Source organism: Heloderma suspectum, chromosome 2 (assembly GCF_057233095.1).
Source record: "Heloderma suspectum isolate Gila_16-S chromosome 2, 16-S_ref, whole genome shotgun sequence".
In the NCBI taxonomy this organism is placed as follows: Eukaryota; Metazoa; Chordata; class Lepidosauria; order Squamata; family Helodermatidae; genus Heloderma; species Heloderma suspectum.
The window spans coordinates 242,905,102-242,921,502 of NC_139459.1; the positions used below are offsets into that span (position 1 = coordinate 242,905,102).

General features: G+C 41.9%; 1 protein-coding gene and 1 pseudogene across 1 annotated transcript in view; one reads left to right on the plus strand and one right to left on the minus strand.

Annotated features, from left to right (window-relative positions):
* Nucleotides 1–16,401, minus strand: part of SLIT3 (slit guidance ligand 3) — a 693,114-nt gene that overhangs the window by 433,661 nt on the left and 243,052 nt on the right. The gene's annotated exons all lie outside the window — the stretch shown is intronic.
* LOC146354319 (thymosin beta-4-like) lies at nucleotides 6,258–6,448 on the plus strand (annotated as a pseudogene).

The window sequence follows — 16,401 nt, forward strand, 5'->3', positions numbered from 1 at the left end:
ATGATTTTTTGAATCAGAAGCTTCATATCATTAAGTATCTGTAAAGCACCTAGGAAAAAGAAACCAAATGCACAGTTACAAGATGGGGGATACGTGTCTCAACAACACTATAAGCGAGAAGGATCTTGGAATTGTTGTAGATCACAAGCTGAATATAAGCCAAAAATGTGATGTGGCTGCAAAAAAGGCAAATGCTCTTTTGGGCTGCATTAATAGAAGCATAGCTTCCAAATCCTGGGAAGTACTAATTCCCCTCTACTCAGCACTGGTTAGGCCTAAGGATGTCAGAGAATTCCGCCACGGATCTCGGTGAGGCTGAATACCAGTGCATTCGGCCCCCCGAAATCCATGGTGGAACGAAGCCCCCCTGCCCCCCCACCCCACGAAATGGGCCCGGAACGGAGCACCTACCTGCTGCCATCCGCGCTGACTTGTGAATGGCGGCCGCATCTGCGGCCGCCATTTGCTTCATCCATATAGCCGTGATAGGCTACGTAAATACTTACGTAGCCTATCACGGCTAACACAGGGATGCCATTTGCGTCCCTGCAGAAGCCGTGACAGGCTACGTAAGTATTTACGTAGCCTATCACGGCTTAACTAAGGGAACGCAAATGGCGGCTATGGCGGCCGCCATTTGCGTTCCCTTCTTTTTTTTGCCGTTTTAGCCTATGTAAATATTTACGTAGGCTAAAACGGCAAAAAAAAGGGAACACAAATGGCGGCCGCCGTAGCCGCTGCCATTTGCGTCCACTGTTTTTTTTTTTGCCGTGATAGGCTACGTAAATATTTATGTAGCCTATCACGGCAAAATACAGGGACACAAATGGCGGCGGCTACAGCCGCCGCCATTTGCGTCCCTGTAGGCTGCCCAGTGGCCAGATGTCCGGCTGCGGGCGGCCCCAGCCGGCGGCTCTGCGGAATCTCCGCAGAGCGGAGCCGGCCGGAGAGAATTTCAGGGGGAGAGACGGAGCACCTCCCTCCCACCGTGAATGTGGTGACTTTACCGTCAAAAAGGTAAGTGACTTTCGTACATCCCTAGTTAGGCCTCATCTGGAGTACTGTGTCCAGTTCTGGGCACCACACTTTAAGAAGGATGCAGACAAATTGGAGGGTTCAGAGGAGGGCAACGAAGATAATCAGGGGACTGAAAACAAAACCCTACAAGGAGAGACTGAAAGAACTGGGCATGTTTAGCCTTGAGAAGAGAAGGGTGGGGGAATATGATAGCGCTCTTCAAGTACTTGAAAGGTTGTCACAGAGAGGAAGGCCAGGATCTCTTCTCAATCATCCCAGAGTGCAGGACACGGAATAATGGCCTGAAGTTACAGGAAGACAGATTCTGGCTGAGCATCAGGAAAAACTTCCTGACTGTTAGAGCAATACGACAATGGAACCAATTACCTAGGGAGGTGGTGGGCTCTCCCACACTGGAGGCATTCAAGACGGAGCTGGACAACCATCTGTCAGGGATGCTCTGACTTGGATTCCTGCATTGAGAAGGGGGTTGGACTCGATGGCCTTGTAGGCCCCTTCCAACCCTAGTATTCTATGATTCTATGAAAGTAAGATAAACCTACATAGAATATATGTAGAATATATTCCCTTGGGTGGGATTATTTTCTAGTCAGTACTAATGCCCATTTGTAACTCTAGATATAATTGTCACTTTAAAACTGCAACTCAGACTTGGTATTATCAGTAATGGGGTCCCCAAACCTTTGGATTACTGACACATTTGGAATTTTGAGAGTGTGTCATGGGTGCTTTCACAAAATGGCTGCCACGGTGTATGTGTCTGGTCACAAAACATCAGTTTCCCAGAAGGCAAACCGGTGAGACTAAAAAAAAATTACTGGTCCAAAAACCTAAATAATAAGGCAGAGATGGGCTCTGAATTGCAAAACATAAACCCCTTCTTTTGAATGAACAGTTTTCTTCTTCATCACCCATTTCACTGAAGACAAACAGATGAATCTCAGAGACAAGTAACTTCACCAAGAAAGTGAGTATGAGGCAGACATTGGGGCTGAATTCTAAATGCCCAATCACATATTTGTACCCACAAAGCACAACAAAATATTAATTTTACAGAAGGTAAACTGAAGATGCTCAGAGAAACACAAACATACACAGGCTACCCCCCCACACACATACACACACAAAGCAGAACACACATAAGCTCAGGCAAAACACATACATCCACACAGAGGCAGAAGATACCCCCCCTCCACTTACTCCCCACCTCCCTTTAGACAAGTAGGATGCTCCCTGCCACCCATTCTAGCCCGCCAAGCCATTCCCTATCACCACCGGCTTACTTTGTTTCTGGGTGGCTGGCATGTTGGGCTGCAGCCACCCACCATTTTTATTTTCGAAGAATGGGCATTCTTAGGAATAAAGATGGGGCTGGCAGCCAGCACTTCATTTAGGAAAGCCATAATGGAACAGACTAAAGGCCTATCTAGTCTGTCATTCTGTTCTCACACTGGCCAACCAGACACCTGTAGGAAGCCAGGACATGACCGCAATAGCACCCTCCCGCTCCTGTTCCCAGCAACTTCTACTGAGAAGCATTCTTCCTCTGATACTAGAGGTAATACACAGCCATGGGGACTAGTAGCCATAGCTAGCCTTAAAGCCCTAGAGCGCAGGAAGGTACAGTGGAAGGGGGGGTGCTTCTGTCCCCTGTGCATTCCTTTTAGTGTTCTAAGTTAACCCAAACCTTCACTTTCTAGCCAACCCAGTGACTAAACACGCATGTGTCTGGCTTGGCCATTAGGCTACAATTCAGGGAAGTACAAGCGCCCATTCTATGTTCTGATTGGTGCTGCTATTACGAGATGCCCATTTAGCGCTTTCCCCTCAAAAACATTCCAAACTTTCCTTAAACATTCTGGACAATTCAAAGCAGTATAGGGATTTGCTGTGATTTAAATGAGAACTTGGGGTGGGGTGGAGGGAATATCATGTGCATACAATTGGCATTTGGGGGAGGAGGTTCTTTGAATAAATGCTGGGTGGTAATCATCCAAAAACAGTCCAGGTGCACATGCAGCTTAATGTCTGGCTCCAGCGGTAGACCTCAAGATTTCCACACCAATCAAGGGCAAGGTAAGAGTGGTGAGTAAACACTTTTGTGGGGAATTCTTATTCACTTTTGCATTTCGTACATTCCTTTAGAGGCCTATGAAGGCAAATCGCTGAATGGGCCTTGCATATACGTACAAAATGTAACCTACATTCTGTGGAACGTCTATTCAAATGACATCATTTCTTCTTAAATAAGTGACCTCTTGAGTAATAGTACAACTGGAGTACTCACAGCTGTAAGCCTCTACTAAGATGACAACAGGAAAGGGTTTAGAAATTTGGAATGACAAGTATAATTTTAATTTGGAATCATATACTTTATTTTTTTGATGGAATGTGTATTTGCAAATATTTTAAAGATTTTTTTTTTACGTGAAATGAAAGATTTGGCAAAACCAACTTCTTGTTTCCCAATCACAGCAGACCGCTGCAAGCCTTCTAAGTTTGTCTTTGTTTTTGTTTTTTTAAATCATACATTAGCAAAGCGTCACTCAGTGAAAGAAGGACAGCTAGCTATGTTGTTTTAAAAAGTTGTGCAAGTAAAAGCAAGAGAGCCTAAAATATGAAACATAAGCAGTGGTTATAATTAATTGTTTGATTATTGAAAGGTGGCATTTAAATATTAAAATGTGATTTGCAGTATTGAAGCAAGAGAGCCTAAAATATGAAACATAAGCAGCGGTTATAATTAATGGTTTGATTATTGAAAGGTGGCATTTAAGTATTAAAATGTGATTTGCAATATTGTAATTTCCATATTGGAATGTAAAATTTAAGGCTACAGTCTTATGTATTTTTACCTGAACACAGCGGGGGCAGTGGGGAGCTTAATTCTAAGCAGACATACATAGGTTTGCACTGCAAATATACTTTCTTTTATATTGTTATTTAAGATTCTCCCAATATAGCAAACCTGTTTTACAAGTGGAAAAATGTATTTGTGTTTCAGCAGACACAATGAGTTATCATTAGATTATTATCAAAGCCCTAGAATAATAACTTTGCTTTCAGAGGAAAGGGAGAACTACTTACATCAGAGCCGGTCCAGACATTTTGCTACTTGGGGTGAAGGCCAGATGACCCATGCGTACACATAGAGACACCTGACAAGATACATGTGGCTTAGTGGGACAGAGAAGGCCACGTGGCTTACACAACTCTGTCCTCCACCACTTCTCCACCACTCCTTGTCCTCCCTCTACCTTCTGCCTGAGGCAGCTGCCTCACTGTGCCTAATGCTTATCCTAAGTACACAGCACTATACAATAATTGAGATTTTCCACTTTTGGTATCCAAACTCCAAAATGAAGCTGTTGATGTCCTTCCTATGTAACAAGTTCTCAAAATTTTGTGGAACAATTTGCACTGTGGAATTTTTAAAGTCACAATGAGAGTTTTTGAGTTGACAAGTCTGTTTTAAAGAACGCTTGTGTGTCAGCAACCAGAAATGGTCACTGAGATAAATTTGATCCAAAAACACTGTTAAACCAATGTGTCATCATTTTCTGAAAAAAACTGAAGAGAAGACGCCTGGTTACCAATAATATTCTGATCTAAAAGCTAAAGTATTCAAGATAAATGTCAACATAATTCAAGTTTGAAATAGTTTCCATAGGTACTGTTACCACATGACCTCAGAGAAAACGAGACCAGCTTCCAATAAAGATTGTTTCCGGAGTATTTCCTTCAGTGAGCTCATTAGGAAACGTTCCATTTAAAAACTTGTAGCGGAAACAAGGAACTGATTTACAGAATAGCTTAATTAGGTTTTTCATTTTCTTTTGTACATTGTATGCAGTCCCATGTTTTGCAAACTTTTCAAATAGATTAGAATGAGGCTATTAGAAAAGTCTAATAAGGCAATACAGCCTGTCTTCAGGCATATAAACAGATCACTGACACAATCTGCCAATTAAAATCAAGGTTTTAAAATAAGAGTAACTCAAAAGCAAATAAAGAATGCCAAAACCATCACAAAAAATATTTTTATTAACCAAACTTCAAGATCCTAAAATCAAGGACAGGACAAATTTTCATCTCTGATTCAAAGCTCTGCGGCACTCACACATGCACACCTAGAGCTTGTTTATACAGGCTTCCACATTCACTTAAATGGACTGTTCACTCGTCAAACTGAATGAGAAGTTCTTGTGCATATAAAAGCTGGGGATGTGCATCACAACTGACCATGCCTACAAGGAGCCAAAATGTAATGTTGTAAGTACTTCTGAGGTGCTTAATAGATTAATTGGTTAGAGCAATTGACTACAAGTACTTTTGATTGACTAAAATGGCATCCTGAATCATCTGGCACAATCTTTTTTTAGAAAGTATTATTTATAATAGAAGTACTTATAAAAACTGCAGATAGCAAGCACTATCTTAAAGTCCTCTCTACCTCCTCACACAGGAAGGAAAGCCTTTTTAAAGATAGTGCTTGCTATATAACACATGTATGCAATTTTTTTCCACTTGATAATTGTTATATAAATATAATTGATTGTTTAAATGGACTTATCACCATATGATTAATCAACTAACCTTTCTTTAATTGGGTGACAGTTCTAATAGTTAGAAAAATGCACAGAATTCTCCAGCAGCTTCTTGTAACTCTTCATCAGTGGTGTGTGTTTCCTTGCCTTTCTGGCTTTCAATCCAAAGTCTTTGCGATAAGTTCTATTATGTGTCTAATATTGTATTCTACCTGGTAATACGATGCTAAGTTATAAATGCTTTAGGTAGGAAGCATTGGGGATTGATAAATTATAACTTATCAATCCCCAATACTTCCTGCCTAAAGTACATTGAGACATATGCAGCCTTATACTGTAAGTGAAGTATACTATACTTCACTATCTAATGAAGGCTGATGGCTTTGATGTCAGTGGGGTGGTGAATCCACTCCAGGTTTCAGTCAGAACCCTTCAGAACTCTAAAGGAGCTATCCAGGGTGCTTTCCACCTTGGATAGATCCTTTAGAATTCTGACCGGTGATTTTTTAAGTCTGTCTGTCTGTCTGTCTGTCTATCTATCTACCTCTGCTTTGTTGAACGTTTGCACCGGGGGCAGGGGGGAGGGGGCTTCTTCCTTCGTGCATTAAAGGGCAGCTGAAATGAGCAGAGCAGCATAGGGTTTGTGGCACAGTAAAAAATAAATCGACAGATATGGCTGACAAACCAGATATGGCTGAGATTGAGAATTTGACAAGTCTAAGACAGAAACCCAAGAGAAAAACCCACTGCCTTCAAAAGAAACAATTGAACAGGAGAAGCAAGTGAAATGTAATGAAATCAGCCCTTCCAATTTATGCACTATCCATTCTACAAGCATTGCCTTCTTATTTTACTTCTCTTAGCTGTTTTAACTTTGTAAAATGCAAAGTGGTTGGATAAAGTTTAAATGACTGTACTGCCCCTTTCACATTCAAAGAAAGAATAGAGAGAATTACTGACGCTGAATGAAGGAGCTGTCCTTTCCATCTACCTGTCCAGCTTTGGTCTTGGTGGCATGAAAGAGCTTGCCTGTTTCTTGAAAGAAGATCCTGCGAAAGGGACTACAGTAATCTAGTAACACACGAATATACGCAAAGCTGTATCAAGGTCCTGCAGGCTGTAAAATGCAGTTAATCAAGTGCCATTTTTTTTGTTCAAATGATTTTAATTATTGAAATGTACATTTTTTTAATATGCAAATAAAATGTTTTAAAACCTGGAGAAAAAAGAATTCTGACTGGTTCTGACTGAAACCCGGAGTTGATTCACTGCTCCACTGTGATTGGAGCCACCAGCCTCCACTGGGTCTATCCAAACCAGTGCAAACTTACTTACCATGACTGGATTTCCCAGGCCTCAAGCATATACTTTTGCTAGTCCTTCTAATCAAGATTCTTTAACTGGAGATGGTAGGGATTCAACCTGGGACCTTTTATATGCAAACGAAAAGTAGCAAACAGCCTACTACTTAATGAAAGAATTATCACAGGGCAAACATTTGGGTTGTATATTATTCTATTCAAAATGTACTTAATAATACAAAATAGGTTTAATACAGCTGATTCATTTGCCTTTTTTATTTTGGTATGCCATGTCAATGATCTCCAGAGCAAGAATGTAAAACTCAGCACCTATAATTTACCAGACCTTTTGAGGGTTAACGAACAATTCCACCCTTTTATTTATGTATTTATTTTAAGGGTTTCCTGCATTTCTCATTTGCGGCAAAAAGTATAACTCGTAACAGACTGGAGTTTTATTCACTGGCAAACAGAAAGCACAGCTACAACTTAAAAATAGCCAGCAGGTGGCTCCATATTACAAGTCCCAGTTTAACAAGAAGATTCCCTCTGTTCCAGCATATTGACAGCAATTCAGACACTAGTTCTTAAGCAAATCTACAAGTAAGCCTTTTAATTAGAAGTGGTAAAACTAAGATAAATGGAAAAGCTTAATTGGAACTGTCAACATAGTTACTCAGCAATATCCCCTATTTTTCTAACAAGTATCCTGTGTTGATCATATGTATTCTTACAAAAAGTAAAAATAATTTGGGCTCCTGAACTCAGTTTTGCATATTGACAGTTTTTTAAAGGGGTTATCCATTCATAACATAAATGAATAACACCAAATGATCAGTCTTACAATGTATTCCCCAAATATGGTATATGGCTCTTGCATAAGTAGTGACATCAAAGTACTAATTGCTCACCAGATAAGGTGTAGGAAAAGCTAACAAAAATGCTAAATGCTATATGTATTCCTCAACAAAGTCAATTTCCACAAAAATGACATTTAAGAAATGCTGGCATGGAGCCAGAGTTCCCATGAATGGAGTTCTTCCCACTGAAGGAAGGTGATTTTTGGTGATTAATCTTTCACAGTGCAGCCCTCAGTGCCCCTTGCAAATCTGTTCAGAAGGGCTCGGAGTCCCTCTGGTACAGGTGGCACAGGGGTAACCAGTAAATGTTGCCTGTCCGCCTTCCTCCAGTGGAAACCTCTGCTGGATTGTAGTCCATCTGCAAACAGAAGCATCCCTTCCATTTGTGGAAGACAACTCTGGATCCACGTCTCTGTTTTTGATATAACCACCATTCCAGTTATAGTGTGCCACCTCACTAGAAATGTTGGAATCACTTTATAAACATGGTGAAATGCTACTGGCACTCCAGACTCATACAATATACGATGTAATACAATCTCATAAAAATATTGACTTGGGATGATGGTGGTAAGAAGCTTGTATATCCTGAATGGGAAGTCCACAGTAGATTCCCCTTAAAGCATCTGGACAATAGAGGAGTTTTCAGGTATGTTCTAAAGATGAGAAGGAGCAACCAAGATGCATAAACCTACTGAGACTCTACCACAGTAATTGCTTCATTGCTTAAGACCTGACCGTTGCATCCCCAAACACCATTGCAGCACCATCCCCTTTAAACTTCAAGACCCACATTAGAACATAGCCAGGGCCAACAACATTCAAGAACTTGAAAGGTGACATCACACTACCACTCCTCTGTGTACCGTTCCTCCACACCTGTTGCAATCAATGTGCATCATCATTGCTTAAATCAGAAAGTTTTAACTCTGTCCACGTATTCTGAATAAGCTGCCATTAATAAGTCTCCTTAAGAGGGAAGTACAATCATCAAGGTTTGCAATTGCCAGGACTTGGGTTGTTTTGGCAAAGTTAGATTAGGAAACATAAAGAGTAGCTTATGCAAACCGCGCAGATGAAAACGAACACCTCTACTTGTTTATTTATTTAAGACATTTATCTTCTGTCTTTATATGATAAAATCAAACTCAAGGCAGCTTGTAAATCTCTCTCTCTCTCTCTCTCTTACTCTCTCAAAGAAAATTTTAAAAACAATCCTAACACCAAAACAAAACAGCAGTAAAACCAGCATCATAAAACCATACCACCACCAGTAGACTAAAAACATTACATCAAAGGGTTTAACTAAAAAATGCCTGCCAGAATAAAACAGTCTTAACCCACTTAAAAGTGGGCAAAGAGGAAGGGAAGGCAGACAATGAGGCAAACCTTTTGCGGGAGACTGTTCTACAGTTAGCAAGCACCACAACTACAAAAGCTCTCTCTCTCTCTCTCTCTCTCTCTGTCACGCACGCATGCACGCACACCAAGCATACTTCTGTCAGTGAAGGGGCAGGGCCTCAGAAACTAAACCACAGCTGCCCGAACACCTTAGCGTCCAAACCATAGCTGGAAAGAATATGGCTGAAAATGGCATCCACATGATTGGCCCGATACCTCACCCTGAGGCCCTTAAAACACAGATGTACAAGATAGAAGCAAATGGTATTTGGTTGCAACTGCAACAGAGGAAAGGGTTAAAGGCACTCCCCCCCCCCCGTTAGGGTCCTGATCCACTTACTCTAGAGTAAAACAATAATATGTGGTTTGGCACTCAGTTTTCTCTGGCTAGCTCAAATGCATCTAGCTAGCTCGATTACTGAGTAACTCCCTCGGGGAAGACACAGAACTTCCAGAACAAGCAAGAAATGTATACTTGTGTATCACTACCATACTGAGAACAGCACGCCTGTGTGAAACACAGCTTATGAAATGGAACCTTGAGCCATATGTCCACAGTCCAAGGACTGTTCCTTAATGTTCTTTTCTTTATTATTTTTATCCTTGGTGGAGAGAGAGACACAGAGAGAAGAGAAACAAACTAAAAGTCATACATTCTGCTTGCCTTCCCCATGCCTGACTATTCCCCTGTCAAAGAATTCAAGGACTTCTCATAATTTCCAGACAGTCCTGCAATCCTGTTCTGAAGAAAATCCACTAGGCCAGCCAGATCCACAACAGCCTCTTCTATTCTAATGTTGTTAGAATCTTGGGATGTCGATGGTTGTTGGTATTTTTTCAGGGTAAAAACTTGGGACTCCTTATCCAAGCTTCTAGGGGTTCAAGCTTCATGGAAACCAACAGAGCAAGGCAGACAAGTATCAATTCCAGGCAAGGAGCCTGAAAGCATGGGTGTATGTATGGTTCAGAAGAACTGGAGGGTTAGTACGAATGTGATGTTCTCAGTGATTTGAGAGATAAAAAACACTGTTCCAAACTGATCCAGTTTATACCCTGGTAGGGAGCCTTGCTCAATCAGCTTTATCACTTCGTTCTATGCAGCACATGTCAGAAATAGCCTTGGCTTCATAGCCATTTCTTCCTGCTTAGGCAAATAAATAAACTTCATCCCTAGGAAGATAATGTTCATTACAGGGAAATGGCAGTCCACAAGGCCCATGTTTCACATAACTGTGTGATTCAGGGCCAAAACAGACATTACTTTAAATCAATATCTAAAAGCAAAGTCTTCCCCCCGCCCCCAGTGTAAGCACAGAGGCCATGTCCAGATCAGGACCATAGCATTAGGGGTGGTGGTGGTTATGATCCAGATCAGGCCCGCTGTACCTACTCTAGAGAAAAAGAAAAAAAAAGACGGAAAAAAAGACATAGATGCTAGATTTAAAGTAATATGTGTTTTGGCCCTAACACATTATTAACTGCTGGGTTTGTGTGTTACTCATGACAAAATGTTACCTGAAAAGTTTCATTTCTGAAACACATTGTGCAATCATATGAATGTTAACTCAGAAGCAAGTTCCACTGTGTTCAACAGGCCTTACTCCTTTGTAAGTGTGCTGAGCATTACAACCCCAGAGTTGTTTTTCTGTAACAGCCAATTTGATTGAATATATTTAATATAGCAATAGGATATTAATCCTCATCCACACTCCACAAATACATCAAGTACTTAGTCTTGGTACTCCCTCCTGTTCTTCCATAAAATACCTTCCACAAATTTATTTATTCACCACAGAACCATTTATTTCATAATGGAAAATAAAACTGAAAGAAGTATATGGTTGTAAGTAATAAGAAGTAATAAGATGATAAAGAGCAAGTTAGGCTTCCACTGCTGAGAAATGTATGCCCTTCCTATGTATTAACTAAGGAGAACCATGCATTTAAATGTTTTCAAAGCCTGCTCTTCATCAATTTCTCTGACCAAGTAGACACTAATTCTGAAAACTCTGCTACTGAAATCTATATTCTTCTTCTGTAACAAGTGCCTTCAGTGGGTGCTCTTTTGGCAACAGTTCAGAGAAGATGACTTTAATGGAGTCTTACTGATGTGTGCACTCATTCAGCTTTATTTAACACATTGGCACAAATCCATTTACCACAAACACTTCAAAACAGGCAACCAGGGATAACTGAAAATAATGTAGATGGACTGTTTAGGCATTTAAGATGATAATGCCCTTAATGACAGACATCCCTTCATGATATGTAATTATACTACTATATTATTATTACTATTACTATTTCAGTTGTAGGAACCAAACTGTGGAGTAGCCTCCTAAGGAAGATTTATCTAGCACCCCCTCTACCTGTTGTTTTAAGTAAGTTGTATCCAATGTTAGTCCTACTTAGAGTAGATCCATTGAAATGAATGGGACTTAAGTTGGCCTAACTAAGGTCCCATTCCTTTCAGTGGGACATTGGATACAACCCAAAGTACTTAATATTTCAAATGGGCTCTTAGCAGTGCAATACTATCATGTCTACTCAGAAGTCCCACTATCTTCATTGGGGCTTACTCCTAGGTAATAGTCTATAGGATTGCAGCCTAACAGTGCAATCCTATACATGTGCTCAGAAGAAAGCCTTATTGAGTTCAATGGTACTTACTCCCAGACACATGTGTGTAGAATCGCAGTCTTAGACTATTTTTCCCCAGCAGGCTTCCCCACCATACAGCAACCAACCCATTTTCTCCCTATGATTAGGTGTTTTATTTGCTGCTTGGTAGATCTGTTTTATGATGCTTTTATAGCTGTGTATTTGTATATTATTGTTATGGTCATATTTTAATTCATTTCATGGGCTTGGATCTTGGTACCAAATGTTTGTGCAGACATATGTATACCCTTCTTCATGTCTTCCATGGAATGGATACACGTTCATAAACGCAACAGGGATGTTTACACATAGGTCACAGAGCATCTATGGTTAAAAGAAGACTTCCCGCTCAAGGATCCACACTCACACAAGTCTGAGGGTAATGCTACTTGGCACATTCCACCTGTGATTTCCCTTCTGCCGGTGGAGAAGGGAATGATGTAACGGCATCACAATCCAATGATGCCGTTACATCAGCAGAAGGGAAACCACAGGTAGAATGGATTTCCCCTGCCTCCTGCAGCCCAGCCCATATGTGCTCCAGAGGGTTGGGGAATCTCTGGAGGAGATTTGGGGTCTGTGCAAGGAGCTACAGGGGGGAAGGAAAGGACAGGGAAGTCCCATTGCATGAGCAAACTTCTGCTCACTCAACATTGGATCCAACACAGGATTTTATTTCATAAGTCACTCTGAGTGTGCTTTGTCACAGAAATGCAGGATGGAAATGTTAAAATACATTTAAGAACTGCAAACTGCTTTCTCTTATAAGAAAGCTCAAGGTCTTTCAGGCCCAAATCAGATGGGGTGGATCGAGTACCTGGGACAAGCAGATGCCCCATGTTGTCCTGTTCCTGTTTTGCCTTATGAAGCATTGGAACCATACTGTTTTGTTAGAAGAATCATCCTGTGAGTTGACCCATGCCTTACATCAGGCGCTGGCAGGGTGAGTTAAACAGTGAGAAGGAGCCTTCTTCTAGCAATAAGGCTGGTGCTTCATAAGGTAATATAGGACAGGACATTGCGGGGCACCTTTGCTAACTAAGGAAAAGTGGTGGGTGCATGGAGGGTAAGCTGTAAGCAAGCAGAATTTGTGACATGGCACAACATCATCACAGATCACGGGGCACATCAGTTAAGTCATCAGCCTTAGCTTCCGATCTCCTTGCCTTGTGGAGCTTGCGTCAACATCCAATAGGCTAAACTTTGGTCTTAAATCAGCAAGTTTTTTGTTAATTGAATTTCCCTGGTTTTCAAAAAGGTAATTGATAATTATACTGTCGGCAATCTTACCCTCTCCCCAATGTATTTGAATCTGCTTTCTTGCCATTTTCATATACGTATGATAAATGGGATTATAAATATGTAACTAATGGTAACCATGATTTCATTTTAAGAATCAAGATTCCATGGATAGAGGAGGCTGTCATCTGCAGTCAGTCACCTTTCACATGTAAAAAGCAGTGAGAACAGCAAGGGAGGGTGTGGAGCTATTCCCCACTTCCCTTCCTCACGTGTAAAGCTTACACACAATGAGATTGACTGAACAAGGCTAAATTCTCCCACCATTCTTAATGAGCATACATAGAAAGTGAATGCGTGTTCAGTATAACATCTGAATATACCTCTAGTGTGAGACATGATCCTTGCATGTTCTTTTCCCACCTCATAGAAAGTAAGAACAAACATCAGGGCCTTAGTAATGGGATGTCAGGGTGGAAACTGAGCCGATAGAGCCCCAGAGCAGTTCTGATTCTGAGGAAGAGCAACAACCTGTGGGCGAGGAGCTCGCTCATCACTCACAGGCACAGCAGCAGGGAGAGATTCCTCCTGCATTCCTGAGAGAGATAGTGACCCTGGTAGCGAGATGGGGTCTTGCTGGACGCTCGGTGCAGACGCAGGGAGTGGCGCCAGATGGAGGGCACCGAGAGAAGGTGCTCTGCCCGCTTGGTGCTAAAACAACGGTCGCGTCCCAAGGACCTACGGGTAAGAGGGAGGACTTCTCCGTAGCCCATAAGTTCAGAGGTTTCCCGCTCTTCTCCTTCAAATGGGGACCAACTGCCTTAGCTGGAGCATAGGCTACTCTGCTAACTACCCCAGTGCAGTTCCTTGCTTAGTCGCTGGTGATTAGCATCTGAAAGAGTCATTAAGTTGTAAAGGAATAAAGCCTTGGAAAGAATCCTCTTTGTCTGTGTCTTGAGTTGGCTACTGGAGAGTACTGTAAGAGGCAGCTAGGGCGCTCCTGACATGCATTATGTTTTCAGAAAGGTTCTATGAGCCTTTGGTGACCTTAGGAGCCAAATACGGCCCTTGCTGGCCTTCTATAAAGCATTCTCCTAGGCTTGGCTACTCAGTTGGAGCTATTTGTTCATGACAGAAGGTACTGAACAGAATGTCCTGTTCCAAGGTGGTAAATTTGGCCCACAGATGGTGTGGGAGGGAGGGGGTCCAGCCAGCCTGTGGTGATAGTGAGAATCTGGATCAATGAGCCCAGCATACTATCAACAGACCAAGTCAGGCAGCCAACGGAAGTCAAGGGTTCAGAAGAAAACAAGAGGGTCAGATACAAAGCTTGCAGGACCATGGACAGATCATTGGGTGCAAGAAACAGTTCACAGCATGCAAGCCCTACTCAAGCATTATGGGTACAGCAACACATGTGAAAGGGCTGGGGCCATGCCCTCTCCTCTAAGTCCCCAACCACCCTATATGGAGTGGGGAGGTCTCCAGGAGGCTTCTTTCTCAACATCCCAATCTCACAAGGGGTTCTAGTCATGTTCAAGCAAATGTGAGCACAGTCCCCTGCAAGCCTCCCCACTCAACACAGAGAAGTCAGGGGCCTGTCCTTCTTACTTGTGTTACTGTATCCTATTCAGGCATAACACCTGAAGAATAGGGCTACAGTGTTAGTTCCAAACAGCAAGTCCTGTATGAAGAATTAAGTGCTAATTATCAGAATAGTAGAGATAGATGAAGTGGCCAACATGAGGCAAAAAAACAATGGCAATGCACTGTACATTTCTTGTCTCATGCTATAATCCTGGGGAAATTAATTACTTGCTCTGGCCTCGGGCCTTAGGTTGCTCTCCCCAAAATCAATCAAATAAAACTATGGGCATGGAAAACCAGCAGCACCAACAGGGAACTTTGAAGGCCTCTTGCCAGATATAACAAGAATAAATACTGAAACTGCCTCACATTCCAAAACCGAAATAATGTTTTCATTTTGACTGATAACACAGCACCCCAAAGCCTGACAGGCTATAGACCCACAGTCTTGGAGGTCATTTTCAGTGGTGATGTAGCAAGTCTATGTCTGGGGAACCACTCTTATTCACACAGTTCAGGCACCCTGAAACTAATTTGCACACCAGCAAAATGTGGTAAATCAAGATTGCCCATCAAGTGTTTATGCACTTTATTATTACAGAGACCCTGCTCTTAAATTCATTTTTCTACTTTGTTCTATGTCAATGATAGCTATCCTATTACATTAGAATAATCTCAGTTGGAACCAGTTTTCAACATGGGAAAATGTCTGGAATTCTAACTTTATACAAGGCCTGGAATAGCTAATGAATCAGTGTGAATATTTATTTTCCAAAATCCTAGCATAAATTTATAGATTTCATGGTATCAATTTGCGATGAGTCTCTCAAGATATTTGGCTATTGGTAGTCTGACCTTGTCACCTTGTTGCATTTAAGATAGATTCCGATAACCTGCTGTTAGTCTGTTCTTCTTATGAGAAGCTCACTTAACGTGAGATTTCTTCATCAAAAGCTAGTACTCATCAATGACTGTTTATTGCATGGTAAATGCAATTATATTTCCATGACAATTCTTTAAATTTTAGAAAGCCACAAACCTGAGATGAGGAATCTGTGGCCCAAGAGCTCCATGCGGCCCTCAACCTAGTTTCATCTGGCTCTCAGCATCATCTTGCTTGCTGGATGCTGTGGGTCTGCTCTTGTTCTTCTTCATGGATCCCCTTCATGGATCACTGCCTTGTTGTGGCGAAGGGGCTTGCGTAACTCAGTGAAGCCATAAGCTATGCCGTGCAGGGCCACCCAAGACAGACAGGTCATGGCAGAGAGTTCTGACAAAATGTGGTCCACTGGAGAAGGAAATGGCAACCCACTCCAGTATTCTTGCCAAGAAAACCCCATGGAACGTATCACAAGGCTAAAAGAGATGACGCCGGAAGATGAGCCCCTCAGGTCGGAAGGTGTCCAATATGCTACTGGGGAAGAGCAGAGGGTATTTCCAAGTAGCGCCAGAAAGAGTGAAGCGGCTGGGCCAAAGCCGAAAGGACACTCAGCTGTGGATGTGTCTGGTGGTGAAAAGAAAATCCGATGCTGTAAAGAACAATATTGTTTAGGAACCTGGAATGTCAGATCAATGAATCAAGGTAAGCTGGAGGTGGTCAAACAGGAGATGGCAAGATTGAACATCGACATCTTGGGAATCAGCGAACTAAAATGGACAGGCATGGGCGAATTTAATTCAGGTGACCATCGTATCTACTATTGTGGGCAAGAATCCCTTAGAAGAAATGGAGTAGCGCTCATAGTCAACAAAAGGGTGGGAAAAGCA